The 14722-nt window shown below is 36.6% G+C and overlaps 1 protein-coding gene across 11 annotated transcripts in view; it reads right to left on the reverse strand.

Annotated features, from left to right (window-relative positions):
- The window catches only part of epb41l4a (erythrocyte membrane protein band 4.1 like 4A), a 217131-nt gene that overhangs the window by 198225 nt on the left and 4184 nt on the right, over window positions 1-14722 (reverse strand). The gene's annotated exons all lie outside the window — the stretch shown is intronic.

Below are 14722 nucleotides of genomic sequence, written 5' to 3' on the forward strand. Positions count from 1 at the left end.
ATTGGTGTAAAGTACTTATTCAATTCTTCCCCCATTACTACCGTTCCAGCATCATTTTCCAGCAGTCAGATGCCCACTCTCATCTCTCTTTTACATTTATGTATCTGAAGAAACTTTCTTACCTTCATATTCCAACTTTACCTTCTTAATGATTTTTTTAGTTGCCTTCTGTTGGTTTTTTAAAAAGCTTCCCAAACCTCTAACTTCCCACAAATTTTTGCTCTATTTTTTGCCCTCTCTTTAGCTTTTACGTTGGCTTTGACTTCCTTTAGAATACTTCCTCTTTGGGATGTATATATCCTTTGCCTCCCAAATTGCTTCCAGAAATTCCAGCCATTACTGCTCTGCTTCCATCCCTGCCAGTATTCTTTTCCAATCAATTCTGACCGACTCCTCTCTCATGCCTCTGTAAATTCCCCTTACTCCACTGTAATACTGATACATCTGACTTTAGCTTCTCCTTCTCAAATTTTAGTGTGAATTCAATCATATGATCACTTGCCCCCAAGGGTTCTTTTACCACAATCCACAGTAGCTGATCCTCTAGTGGGCTAATCTGGAGTACTGTGTATTGGGTCTGGAGGACCCGAGTTATAAGGAAAGACTGAACTGGTTAGAACTGTATTCTTTAGAACATAGAAGATTGAAAGGAGATTTGATAGAGGTATATGAAACTATGAGGGGCATAGATAGGATAAACATAAGCAGGCTTTTTCCACCGAGGTTGGGTGGGACTACAACCAGAGGTCATTGCTTAAGGGTGAAAGGTGAGAAGTTTAAGGGGAACTTGAGAGGAATCTTCTTCACTCAGAGGGTCAGGAGAGTGTGGAATGAGCTGCCAGCACATGTGGTCCATGTGATCTGAATTTCAAAGTTTAAGTTTTCATAGGTACATGGATAGTAGGGGAATTAATGGCTATGGTCCTGGTGCATGTCAATGAGAGTAGGCAGTTTAAATGTTTTCAAATATGGACTAGATATGGACCGAAGGACCTGTTTCTGTGCTGTACTTCTCTATGACTCTGAAAGTGGCATTACAGGTAGATAGGGTTATAAAGGCAGCTTTTGACACTTCGGCTTTCATAGATAAAAATATAGAGTACAGGAGTTGGAATGTTATGTTGAGGTTGTATGAGACATTGCTAAAGCCTAATTTAGAGCTTTATGTGTAGTTCTAGTCACCTGCCTACAGGCAAGGTTGAAAGAGTGCAGAGAAAGTTTACAAGGATGTTGCCGGAAATTGAGGACTTCAGTTATATGGAAAGGTTGAATGGGTGAGGACTTTATTCCCTGAAGAGTAGGAGAATGAGGGGAGATTTGATAGAGGTATGCACAATTATGCAGGTTATAGATCGGGCAAATGCAAACAGGCTTTTTCCCCTGATGATGGGTAAGAATAAAACTAGAGGTCATGGGTTAAGGTTGAAAAGTTTAAGGGGAATATGAGGGGGATCTTCTTCACCCAGAGGGTGGTGACAGTGTGGAATGTGCGCTCAGAGGTGGTGGATGCATGTTCAATTTCAACATTTAAGAGAAATGTGGCTAAGTACATGGATGGGAGATATACAGAGAGCATGGTCCATCTGCACCTCAACAGGATTAGGCAGACTATTTGTTCAGTATGGACTAGATGGGCCAAAAGGACTGTGTTTGTGCTGCTGTGTTCTTTGATTCTATTCTGGTTACTGTTTTCAGTAACATTAACCTGACTAAATATTGTCAGTTAATTACTTGATCAAGGGCATTAAATATCTTGGGATTTCAAAATAACTTTGAAAGAGAATGGCCCATTAGAAGCTGTCAATAACAACATTTAACAAAATTATTTAATATGATACTCACAGCAAAATAATAGAATTATATAGTAATTGGGCCCACAAACAAAAATTGAACTCTTGTAAATCATACTATTTGCGATTACAAAATAGAAGTGATTAAGAGGAAAAATACACAATATTAGGATAGAATAAGCTGCATCTTCTCCCACATGAATAGTTGATTACAATTAGAATCAGATAGATAGACCATGCCAACTAAATAACTGCCCATACCGATCCTATATTTGTCCCATTTAGTCTTATGCACATTCCTAACAAATTCCTTAGATTCTACCACTATTCAGACCAATTTACAGTGACAATGAATATACCAATCCACACTTTTGGGGTGTGGGAGCACTCAAAGCAAATCCACTCAATCACGTAGAGAATGTGCGAACTCCAGACAGAAAGCACCAAAAGTCAGACTTGAAATCAAGTCACAGGAGTCAGAAGGCAGTAGCTCTACGAGTTGGAAAGCACTGCCATCCCAATTGAGCTGACACTGTGGTATTTCCAATATCAAGTAGATACATCCATTCTAAAAGTTATGTTTTATGAATTTGTCCATTATAAACTAACTTCAACATTTATGTTTGCACTTATTCTCAGCATATATCAATATGTGTAATGTTTGGTCTGCGTGTTCAGTGTAGGATGGATTAACTTGAAAACAATAAGCCTCCCAAATTTCCAGAGGCTTCACCTATATCAGAAATGATTAAGGAGGAACAATGTGGCAAACTGAATTCAAGCAGAGAATAACTATACAAAGGATGCATTTTCTTTAAAGTATCACCTTTTTATTGAGAACAATTTTAATCAATAAATTCCATTCTTAATCATTCAGAAAATAATAGACAAGTTATTGTTATGTTTGGGTAATGTTTTGGCCTTCGTATTCTCAAATCCAGAAGGGGAAAAACCTGTGGAGAAAATGTCTTCAAAAGAGGTTTAAATCAGGGGATATCAGTATAGCTAACGAGTGCAAGTTTAAAATAATGAAATCAAATCTACTTAATCTACTTCTAGTCCGGCATGGACTAGAAGGCCAAGATGGCCTGCTTCCGTGCTGTAATTGTTATATGGTTATATGTTATAATTAAACAGAACTGAGATAAACCATGATGCAATATGTGGAAAACAGTGAACTCCACTGCCATTCTATATCTGCAGCAAATGTTGGCTTTTTGAGGAAGTTCAGTGAGCTGGAGTTCAAGTTTTAGATGCAGCAGAGTGTGTGAGTTACCTCAATACCATATTCCAGGAAGCAGTCTTAGGTTAATTATTTCAAATTTAATCAGTGAGAAGATGGTTTGACTGCAAAAAAAAAGACAGAGGGAGCTGAGGCATTCTAGAGGAGCCTCAGCCATACCCTTGCTGAACATGGTTAGGATTCTTATTCCTTGTTTGACTGAGGGCATAGACTGGATTGCAAGCTGTCCACGGCACAAGAAACCATTCAAGTGAAGGGATAAAAGAGAAATGTCGAAGTCATAGGGGATTGCATCTGGGGGGGGGGGGGTGGGGAGAGAAGAAAAGGCACCAGCTCTCTGCAGAAATAACAAGGAATCCCATAATTATTTTGTCTGGCTGGTGTTGGGCTACACCCCTTGTGGGCAAGAGAATAAAATGGAAGTGAGAGGATCTGACAGGGACTGAGCGGGCATACATAAGACGAGAACAGAGGTTCTACTGAGGGACAATGAGAAACTTGGGGCAAAATTAGAAAGCAGAACAAGAGAGGGAGCATTCAAATAGCATGAGCATGTGCAAATTGGCAAAGGAGAGGTAAATATCTTGCACAAGGATTTGTGGAGGAGTGATGAGTTCTGATTCATGAGGCAATAATGCAAAAACTGGTGAAAGAGAAAGCTGTTTCATTAGAAAGCAACTTCACTTACAAATGCTGGGATCAACATCCAGGCACATAGATAGGATCAAAGATCACAGACTGGCCTTTCAATTAATTAGAATTAGAGAGTTTCCTGAACACAGCAAGTCTAATAAGTCAAAAAAAAGGGAGCATGGGTTAGGATAATGAAGGGAAGGATATAAATCAAATACAAGAAAGGAGAAATATGTAAGTAAAAGAGTATTGCAGGAAGTGCATTTAGAACAATTAAATATTGTATTATGAAAGCACATTGCACTTGTAACAAGATAGGTGAGCTGACAACACAAATAGAAATAACAAGTTAGTTATTATAGAGATCTGGTTGCAAGGTAACCAAGAATGCCAACTCAATAAGAGTTTATCTGATGTTCCAAACAAAATAAACAAGGAACAGAGAGGAGATGGGTTTGGGTATTTTGATTCTCCACAATATTTCACGTGGGAATTTAAACTGGAGGTGGCAATGTTTTTTTTTTACGAGGTCAAGTTGCGAGCTCGACAGCAACCTGGCACGGAAGGAGAGTGCACTCAGGAGCAATCTATCACTGTATCAAGAACCTCCGTTCTCGAGCCCGGCGCTGATCTCACTGTGCCACCAGCCAACCCACGGGGCAGCAATGTTAATCAAGGAAGGTGTCAGTGCAATTGAGAGTACTGATATACATGCTGTTAACATGAGTTTGATTGGATTTGGATGGAAATTAGGAATACCAAGGGAAGAATGGCAGGGTGACAATGGTCTAGAGGACCCAAAGTGCAGCTTCATCAGACTAAAAAAAGGTTGGAATTCAAAGAAGGCAGTTGAATTATCATGGGTGCTTTAAAATCTACATATTGATTGGACTAATCAAACTGGCAAATGTGCTCTAGAAAAGGACTTTATGCGAGTATATCAGGGATTGCTTCTTAGAGAAGAATTACAGAACCTAGCTGAGACATGCTATTTTTGAGTTGGTCACAAGCAATGAAGTAGAATTAAGATACTGTAAATTAACAATCCTCTAAAGAGTAGTAATCACAACATGATGGAATTCCAGACATGGTTTAAAGTGAACACCTTAAGTGCAAAAATCGGTGCCCTCAATTTAAATAAGGGCAATTACAAAAATATGAAGAGTTATCTAGAATGGACTCTTAATACAGAAGGTCAGTAGACAACTGTGGCAGATATTTAAGAAGCTATTTCATTATACTCACCAGAGCTTTATCTTAATCAGAAAGAGGGGCTCAATAAGAAAGATGAACTTTCTATTGTTAAGAAAGAAAGTCAAAGAAAATATTAAATAAAAACTAGTGAATGTAAAGTAGCAATAGACTGAGGAATTTTCAGGAATCAATAGCAAAAGCCTAAAGAGCCAATGATGAAAGAGAAAATTGATCATTAGGGAAAAGTAGCAAACAATGTTAAAAAAGTAAGACCATAAGATACAGGAGCAGAATTAGGTCATTTGGCCCATCGAATCTGCTCCACCACTTCGTGCTGATCGTTCAGTGAAGAACACCTTAAATATTTCAAGAATAACAAATGAGCTAGTTTCAACTGGTATGGAAGAACCTGAAGTCGTTCATATCAGGAGGGAAATTGATACTGGAAAAGTTAAGGGGTCTAAAAGCAGACAAGTCACTGGAACCAACTGACTGGCATCCTAGGTTTTTAAAGGAAATGGCTGCAGTTAGTAGAGCCTATTTGTTAAAGTTTTCCAAAACCTGCTGAGTTTCAGGAGAACTTCAATGCACTCCCTTGTTCAAGAGTGGGGTTGAAGAAATAATGGGAAATAACAGGGCAGTTAGCTCGATAACTAATGTTGGGAATATACCAGAGCCAATAAGCAAGAAACAATAACCAATCATTTAGAGAAATCTAACGTTATCAAACCAAGTTAACGGGATGTTATGAAAAACAAATTACATTGGATGAATTTGCCAGAATTCTTCAAAGATTTAACAAGCAGAATCAATAAAAAGAAACATGTAGATATAGTTTATTTATATTTTCAGAAAGCATTAGATAGTTGCCAAATAAAAAGTTAACACACAAGGTAAGAGCGATTGATATTGGGATTATTGACATGGATTAAAGACCAATTGTCACACAGAAGACAAAGAGTCAGAACTAAAGGATTTTTATCAGACTGAAAAAAAATGCAGCCAGCAGACTGCTGCAAGGACCAGTTCTTGGCATTCAATCATTTACAACATACACTAAGGAATTGTGGGGGAGCATGGGCATCTAGGTTTGCCGATTACATGAAAATAAGTGGAAAGATATAGAGCAGTGCAACTCCGCAACAGATATGGATAGGTCAAGTGAGTGGACAAAAACAGGACAAATAGAGTTTAATGAAGGATTGTGTGAGGTTGTGCATTTTAGTAGGAAGCACTAAAAGCAGTCTATTATCAAAATGACAGATTGTAAGTGAGTGGAATACAGAGGAATCTAGGCAATACAAAATGTTACTAAGCAGTTGCATCAAGAAGTAGGAAGACAAATGGCATACTGGCATTTTATTACAAGAGAGTTGACTTTTTAAATTAGTGTTGCAATTGTGAGACTGCACCTGGAGTTTGAGAATTAAAGAATGAATAAATTGACATTGAAGACAGTGAAGAAGAGACCAATTCCTAGGATGAAGGAACAGTCTAATCATAAATGGCTACAACAGTTAGAATAAGGGGTGATCTATTTAAACATGCAAGATCCATAAGGGAATGACAAGCTGCACTTTGAGAAGTTCCTTCTTTTAGGAAGAGTTTCAAATGAGCGTACAAGGGAAAGGAGGCAGTTATGGAAAGTTGAGCTGTGTAGAAATTTCTTCTCACAAAACTCCATCTAGCCCAGAAAGTTCTGGATGCAAGTGCATAAGACATATTTAAAAGGGGAAGTAAATATATTTTTGAAAGATCAGGGAATTGAGTTCTATTGGGATCTAGATCAAAATAGTGGTTGGGGTACAGGACAGATAGGTCAACAATGATGATAATGAATGGTGGGGACCAGGGAGTCTACTCCTGGTTCTATTTTCTAAGTTTGTGTTCAATAAAGTGCTGCAAAATGTATTGCAGTAAATACAGTGTATCAATGGATCAGAGTAAATACGGTATACTAAATCAAGTAGGCTGGACATTGTAAAGGGTAAAGGGCAAATGCTATACCATCTACAATTATACTGGGAAGCGAATTAATAAGCTAAAGATGCTGGCAATGTCTGTGGAGTGTAAAAATGTATCACAGAGGGGACAGTTTCTATAGATAACTGGAAAGAGAAGAATTAAGATAGGTTTGGAATGCAGCATATTTTCTCCTATAAAGCATTGGAAGTAGCCAAGAAGAAAAAAAATTCAATAGGCCCTTTTCTGGGATATTTCACAAACAGCTAACAACTTTATATTCTCCAGAGTTTAGAAGAGCAAGGAGCAGGGGGATCTTACTGTAACATTTGCAGCATATTGCAGGGTAGATGTTTCAACTGCTTGGAGAGTGTCAAACAAAAGACACAGAAATTAGTCATAAAGACAATCATGTGAAACTGAGGTCCATGGGAATTCTCTGCCACTAAAGATTTGTAGCCTAGATCACTAGAGTCATTTAAAGTGAAAGTGGATACATTTTTAAAAGATCAAGGACATGAGGACTATATGGAACTGGCACAGAAGGAGTTGAGATCTAGGGAAGATCAGCCATGAAAACATGCAGCAAAGGTGTACCAAACTGGTCCCAGAGATCTGATGCATGAAGACAGGCAAAACTGGCAGTATTTCTATTCTCTAGAATTAAAAGTAAGAAGCAACCTCAATGAAACATACAAAATACAGAAGGCTTATGCTGGGAGAGTTCCACTGGTTCAGCAGTCTAGAAGTATGGTCTGTTTCAAACTTATGAATATGGCCTTTAAGATTAACAGGAGGGGAAGTTCCTTGTCACAGATTTCTCACTATTGCCTATACCATTTTTTATTCATTTATGAAATGAACTGAATTTAAAAATCCTGCTGCTCCAACTCCATTCAAACATACACCTGGAGATCATTGAAGAAGGTCTCTGAATCACTAAACCTGTATTGAAATCCCATTCACTTTCATCATTATTCAAGAATTACAAATGAAGTCACAAACTCAAAATAAATTAAATTTCATATTTCAATTGGCCAAATGATCCAATGATGATATACATTGGGACAAAAGAAAAGGAACCAGCTCAGAAAAGGTTAATAATTGAACTACAGCAACTTTTCATAACAAACGTTGGTAGGATGCTAATGAAGCATACATCTGTTTACCAACAAAACTTTTTTTAAAAAACAAAATCTCGGTTCTGCTAGCTTTAAGAAAGTGAGCATATTCAAGCTTAAAATACTAATGCAAAAAGACATAGATGTATGGAATAAAAGACCAAAATGACTGCTGGTGAAACAAAGGATAGAAGAATTTGTGTGCTGTCTGTATCAGAACCAAGATCGTATATCACCAAACCCCAAAATTACCTGCCCCAAGACAAAAGATAAATGGACATCCAGTAAGAACTATAGATTGTTATCGTAAAGCACAAAAGGCAAAGAAAATCTTTGTTATTAGGAATTCTGCTCAGATTACATGCTAAATCACAATCTACCTTTCAATGTTGTTTCCTCTCACCTAATGTGCATGCTGAAGCAGCATTTGGATCCACAAAAACAGATTCTAGAATTGTAAAACAATTATTTATTATTATCTTAAACTATTACTTAAATTATATCAAGCTATTAACTGAAACTTTGCAACAGTATGACTTTATTTCATACATTTTGCATTGCTCAAAGCTGATATCTACTGACTTTCCTCAGTTTTTACATAATCTTTAATCTTTGCTTAATAATATATCAGCAGTTGTAAAATGTTTATTAAACTACTTTTTCATTTCAATAGTAATATCACAACAATGCAGGAAATATTGGTATAAAAACAGAACATACTGGAAATATTCCATAAGTAAAGCAGCATGTACAGAAAGAGAAACCTAAAGAGACTGAGTTTCTTCCACCTGAAACATTAACTTTGATGTTCTTTCCACAAAGTTATGAATGGTTTTCCCCACAGAGTAGATAAAGAAATGAGATAGTCAGAGACTAGAAAATTAAGGTTACAAGGAAGACCAACAAGATGTTATCTATAAAAGAAAACAAGTTGCTATAATCAAAAAATAATCTGTCTCAGCAGCATGTGAAAAAAAATTAGTAGTAACTTGCAATTGATATATGCTACAGGAACTCTGAAACCTGAAAAGGGAACCACTTGATAACTCTTTCAACGTGGTAAAATAGATGTTGTTTCCTTATTTAATGTACAATTCCATGAATTGAAAATTCAGGTAAAATAGGTGAGAATTCCATTCCTCAATAACTGGTGGATTAGGAGCAGGTGAAATTGCTCCAAAGCCTGAATTCAAAGTTTACCAGAGCATTTTTTGGAAGCCTGTGAACAGCCAAGTGCTTACACTGAGATACTAAGAGTTGAATTAAATCCTTACTAATGCAATTTATGTCCTTAGGAGAGTTTAAAAACACCTCTTAAATAGTTTTTGACCTGGTTCCAAATTTTACTCTGTTGCAAGGATTTCCTGGGATTTGAGAGACTGACCATGAAACAGAAGTTTAAACAGCACTTCTTATTTAACTACCGGTAATTGTTTTTTCCAAATAAAACCTTATTTTTGCAGTTGTTAGCCCAGTGCCTGAAGCAAGCAAGGCAAGAAGACCTTAATTCTTCAAATGAAGATCAGTCAATTACACCAGAGCCCTCATTTATAGCTTGTCACTAGACTTGAGCTGACCCCAGGACAGACAACATTGATACGAAATATTCATTTGAAGATTACCTCAAGTGTCACACTTGGCCTGTACTCAATACAGTAGAGAGAGCCGAGTCTGGCCTCCTGATAAATTTTCACAGGGAAATCTATACCCTGGTAAGGGTGAGTGAACAATAAATTAAGTCTCAGTTATTTTGGTAAATGTCTCACTGAGTATTATGTAGATTTTCATTAATTTTTGAGGGTTTCAAATTGTATGACTCAGTTGAAAATGCAGAATCTTACTTTTACCATGTCATCAGATCTTCCACAACACAATTCAATCCCATTTCATGCTTGGAAGTCATCTTCATAATAATATCAGCACTACTTGCTAGTTAACATCACTTCTCATTAAGTCTGCAGACACCTTGTTTTAGCAGTAAATAGATATTAACACAATTCAAACTACTCAATATTAACTAAAATAATAAATTAATTGCTAAAGTTATACTGCATTTTTATTGCAGCAACTAAAGTTCTATTTTTCCGTCTACAAGGTCTTACAATTTTAAATAACTTTATTAACAAAGAGCATAAATTAAAACTGATCTGCTATTTGCAACTATTATAGGCAATAAACTAACATTATAATGCAGTGATCTTTGGTGTGAATTATGTGTTAAGATATTAATCATAATAAAAGGATGTGGATAGGCCTTCTGCATTAGGTAAGTTAGGTACCATGGTAGAAAATGTATATTATGTAATCATAGAATTAGGATGGATGTCAGAAATTTTCATTTTGTGGTGGTGGGGGGGGGGTTAAATTCACTGGATTACATTGTCAGTTTGTGCAACAAATTCTGTGCACAAAAGAAAGCAGAATATTGGACCTGACTAAGGCTCGTATCACAACACACAGAAGTTGCTGGGATGTTAGATTATGTACTTCATTGTCACTGTGAAAATTAAATTAATTGGTTTCGGGGTTAAGATTTTTTCAACTAGAATTATTTTCCCCTTGAAATAATCCCTAAGCTGTTGCTAATTGTTGTCACAATGCTCAATTGTAACATAATTTTTTAGAACTACCTTTTCCTACAAAACATTTTCATGGTCATATGGTTTCCATGCTAAATCCCAACAATGATGTCTATGGATAGGAGTACATCCAGCCAAGAGACAAGCAAAGTCAGCTGAGACACCTCAAGCAATTAAATGGATCGCTTTCATCCTCTCCCGAAGAATAAAACAATTTCTGAAATCAATTAGATAAACAAAAGGGAAGCAGTCCGATTCTATCACATATAAGCTAATGTACATTCCAAATTTCAATCATAGTAAATTCATATTAATTAATAACCTGCTGTACAATCAAACATTCAGTGGTAATAATGCTTTATATATACCAGGTAACAACAGGTCAACATTAGCTTGAAGAATGCAATAGAACTTGATGTGGGATTGACCTCATCTATCCCATTATACCACGATAAACAAACAGCCAACCCAGATATCCTGGGATATTATGACCAATAGTGAAAAAATAAAGTTTTTTTTAAAAAGGGGAGGGAATTACAATAAAATAATTTAAAATACTATAACATTTTATGCAAAAGGAAAAAAAATCTGCAAATAAAATGGCTAGACACATTGCTATTGAATGTAGCCACAGAATTAATGGAAGGCAATTTTCAACAGGGATATAAAAACTGATCACTTCAATAGAGGGTTGCAGACTCAGCCACCCCCATCATAGTCACAAACCTCCTCACCATTGAGGACATCTTCAAGAGGTGGTGCTTTAAGAAGAAAGCATCTATGACTATGAACCCTCACCATCAAGGTCATGCCCTCACCTCATTACATCCTTCAGGGAGGTGGTACAAGAGCCTGACGACCAACAATTCAGGAATAGCATCTTCCCCTCTGTCATGAGATTTCTGAAAGGACCATGCACTGACAAATACTGCTTCATTATTCCTTTTGTTTTGCACTATTTTATATTTTTTAATTGATAGTCTTTTTTATGCCTTTGCACTGGACCACTATCACAAAACAACAAATTTCACGTTATGTAAAGGCAGTGATAATAAACCTGATTCTAAACTAGATGTGAAGGGCGATGATGAGAAGATGGAATCAGTTGAGCAGAGGTGAGTTGGATAGAGGCGTATATGTGATAGATGGAGCCAGATGGGGTGGGGGTGATGGGCAAATGGAATCAAGTGGGGAGAAGGTGGGAGGAGTGAACAAAGGGAAGAAGGAAGCTACATAGATGAGAGAGTACTGCATGTTGGAGGGGAGCACTAGGGCTGTGGGTTACCTGAAATATGAGAATTCAGTATTTATACCATTGGGCTGTAAGCTATCCAAACGGAATACAAGATGCTGTTCTTCCGGTTTATATTTGGCCTTTCATCAGCAATGGACAAGACCAAGGAAAAACAGTTCAATATGGAATGGGGAGTTGAAATGACATACTTGCAAAAGCTTGGGAGCCCAATGTAGACAGAGTGCAGGGCTTAATTTATAGCATTCCCTTAGGATTCTCAGTTGTAATTTAATGTTCCTCCTTTCAGATTAAATACCTTGCATATAATTTCCTTTTGAAATATAATACCCATTGTTCATTCTAACACTACTGTACTCTGTTTCGATGATCCACCCCCCTCTGCAAACAAAAACAATGCACTAATTTTTGCCATTCCATCATTGTCAGTGCACTGAGGTTATTCAAGGTGACAATACAAAGAGATGACTGCATCACAAGCCCAACAAACTAAATCACATGTCATAAACTAATTTGTCAATGCAATCACACAATTAAGAGCCTTGAAAAAAAGAGATTCTCTACAATTTTCCAACATAAGTGGAAAGGAAAATTGTACTAAAGGACTTTGCTCTACCAAAAGTGAAATATGAATGTTTGCCTCCCTTGTTGCTATCAGTAACACAATTGCAAAACTATTTTTGATTGATTCTTAACTTCCACAAACTTTTTCAGAGCCTTTCAAAGTTGTTTCTAATCATCTCCATTTCTGCTTGTAATTTTAACTGTCAAATGTTATACATCCCAAACCACAAAAAAAATTACATATATTGTAGAAAAGAGCCTTTTTTCCATGCAAGTATGCAATATTTACAGGATGGAAGTATCAGAATGACAAAGAGCAGCAACTTACTTTTTTCAGATGTACACTAGACTAGACCAAACATCACATTTCACCAGTTCAGCCTTCAGATTATGAAACACATCCCATATAAAGACACAACACTAAAGGGCACCAAATGCATAATGCTAAAAGTTCATCAATCTGAAATGTTAACTCAGTTTCTCACTCCACAGATGTTGTCTCATCTGCTAAGAATTTCCAGCATTTGTATTTTACCACCAAAGGAAACTATTCAGCAAGTCTGTATAAGCTTTGTTGAAGACCAATCAAAATAGTCCTACTTTCATCCTCCTTTCATGTTTCACTACGGAATGTACTGCCTCATAGAGCAGGAGATAACTATTCTACATTACTCATCAGATGGGAATTAAATAAATAAATGAGAAGAAATGGTTTCTTTAATTTCCATCATAGCCAATGATAGAATATTTATATCCTGTCTCATTAGGTAATGCACTGCAAATCCTAAACAGGGAAGGAAAACTATTTCCTCATACGTCTCTGGTTATTTTGCCAATTACAAGGGTTCAATTGGTTAACTCAGTTACTGGAAGGTGGGTAAATAAAGGAAAACTTTTTAATTTTTTTGTAATTTTAAAACCTCCATAAAAACGTGTTTTTTTAAGTTTAAACATTTGAAATAAAGCCTTCACTTTCCATTCATAACTAAGTAACTCCTTCAGGAAAATATTTTGACCTCTGCCAGAAGTCCTCCATTATACCACCACAGTCAGCAATAAAAGAAACATTACAATAATTGGAGAACTGACACCTACAAATAATTCAATCTTTAGGGAATTGATTTTCCACTGGTTTTTGATCCCACTAATTCTCTCAGTGTAACCAATTCTGGGAACACAAATTCTAGAAAAAAAAGTAATAAATTCAGATATCAGCAAATTATAATACTGCATTTTCTTCAGATTATACCTTGTGAGATTATACATCCCTTTGAAACAGTGAAGCAATTGTCTATTAAATACCCAACCACTCTCCTTCCACAAGCTTCACCTACTATCAGCTGTTCTTTCAAATCTTAACATCAACAACTGTGAATTATATAATGCCCTTTTTGTTTGCCTCTCTGTTAGTCACTGATATACATTTCACTGCCCTTTTAATACTTGGCTAGAGCTGTACATGTTCTCATTATGTCTGTTCCATTCTCATCTTACAGCTGTGTTCAATCCCTATATTTACACAATTATTCACCTTACGAAATGCCACAGGTATTGATCATTTTCTCTTCAAAACCAGTGCATAAATATAAAAGAATCTGAATAAAAATTTTGTACAAGTAATTCTACCTCCCGCACTCCAAATGTGTTACTGCTGCTTCACCGAGTTTGGAGTACCTCACCACCACAGGCCTGATTCCCCAGAAGTAACTGTTGTTGAAAGGCAATGAACACTGAACAAACCTTTAGCAGTTTACAATGCAGTACTCATAATAAAATTCCTGATTTGATGCAACAATATTTTACTGCCTTGCCATAAGAAATACCTGAGGAGATTCACCACAGCACATAGACTTAAACTTGAACTACCATTTCTATTGGGAACATCAATGGATCATACTCTTACAGGGTAAATTTGGAATAACTAAATGAGGCAAAACAAAGGTTAAAAGACATTTGTACAGGTATGTGGATAGCAAAGGTTTAGATTATACAGGCCAAATGCATGACTAGTTTAGATGGGCATTGTGGTCGGCAGAGATGACACGAGCCTAAGAGCCTTTCTGTGCTGTCTGATCATGACAGCATTGGGGTCATGTTAAACCACAATAGTTAGAATACGTTTGTTCAAACATCATAGAACTGTCTTGACTTCTTTGATAGTTGAACATGCTAGAATAAAACTACAGAGCCTATAAAAAGTATTCGCCGCCCCCCCCCCCCAGGAGTTTTCATGTTTGTAAAAAAAAAAGCCTTTGTACAAAACCCACCCTAATGATGAATTCACTGTAAAACAGGATGCAAACTGGTAATCACATTGTGCATGAACACTTAATTACACTCACAACAAATTCTACTTATAATAGAATCGTTCATCTGTTAAACAA

Source organism: Hemitrygon akajei, chromosome 2, assembly GCF_048418815.1.
Source record: "Hemitrygon akajei chromosome 2, sHemAka1.3, whole genome shotgun sequence".
Taxonomy (NCBI): domain Eukaryota; kingdom Metazoa; phylum Chordata; class Chondrichthyes; order Myliobatiformes; family Dasyatidae; genus Hemitrygon; species Hemitrygon akajei.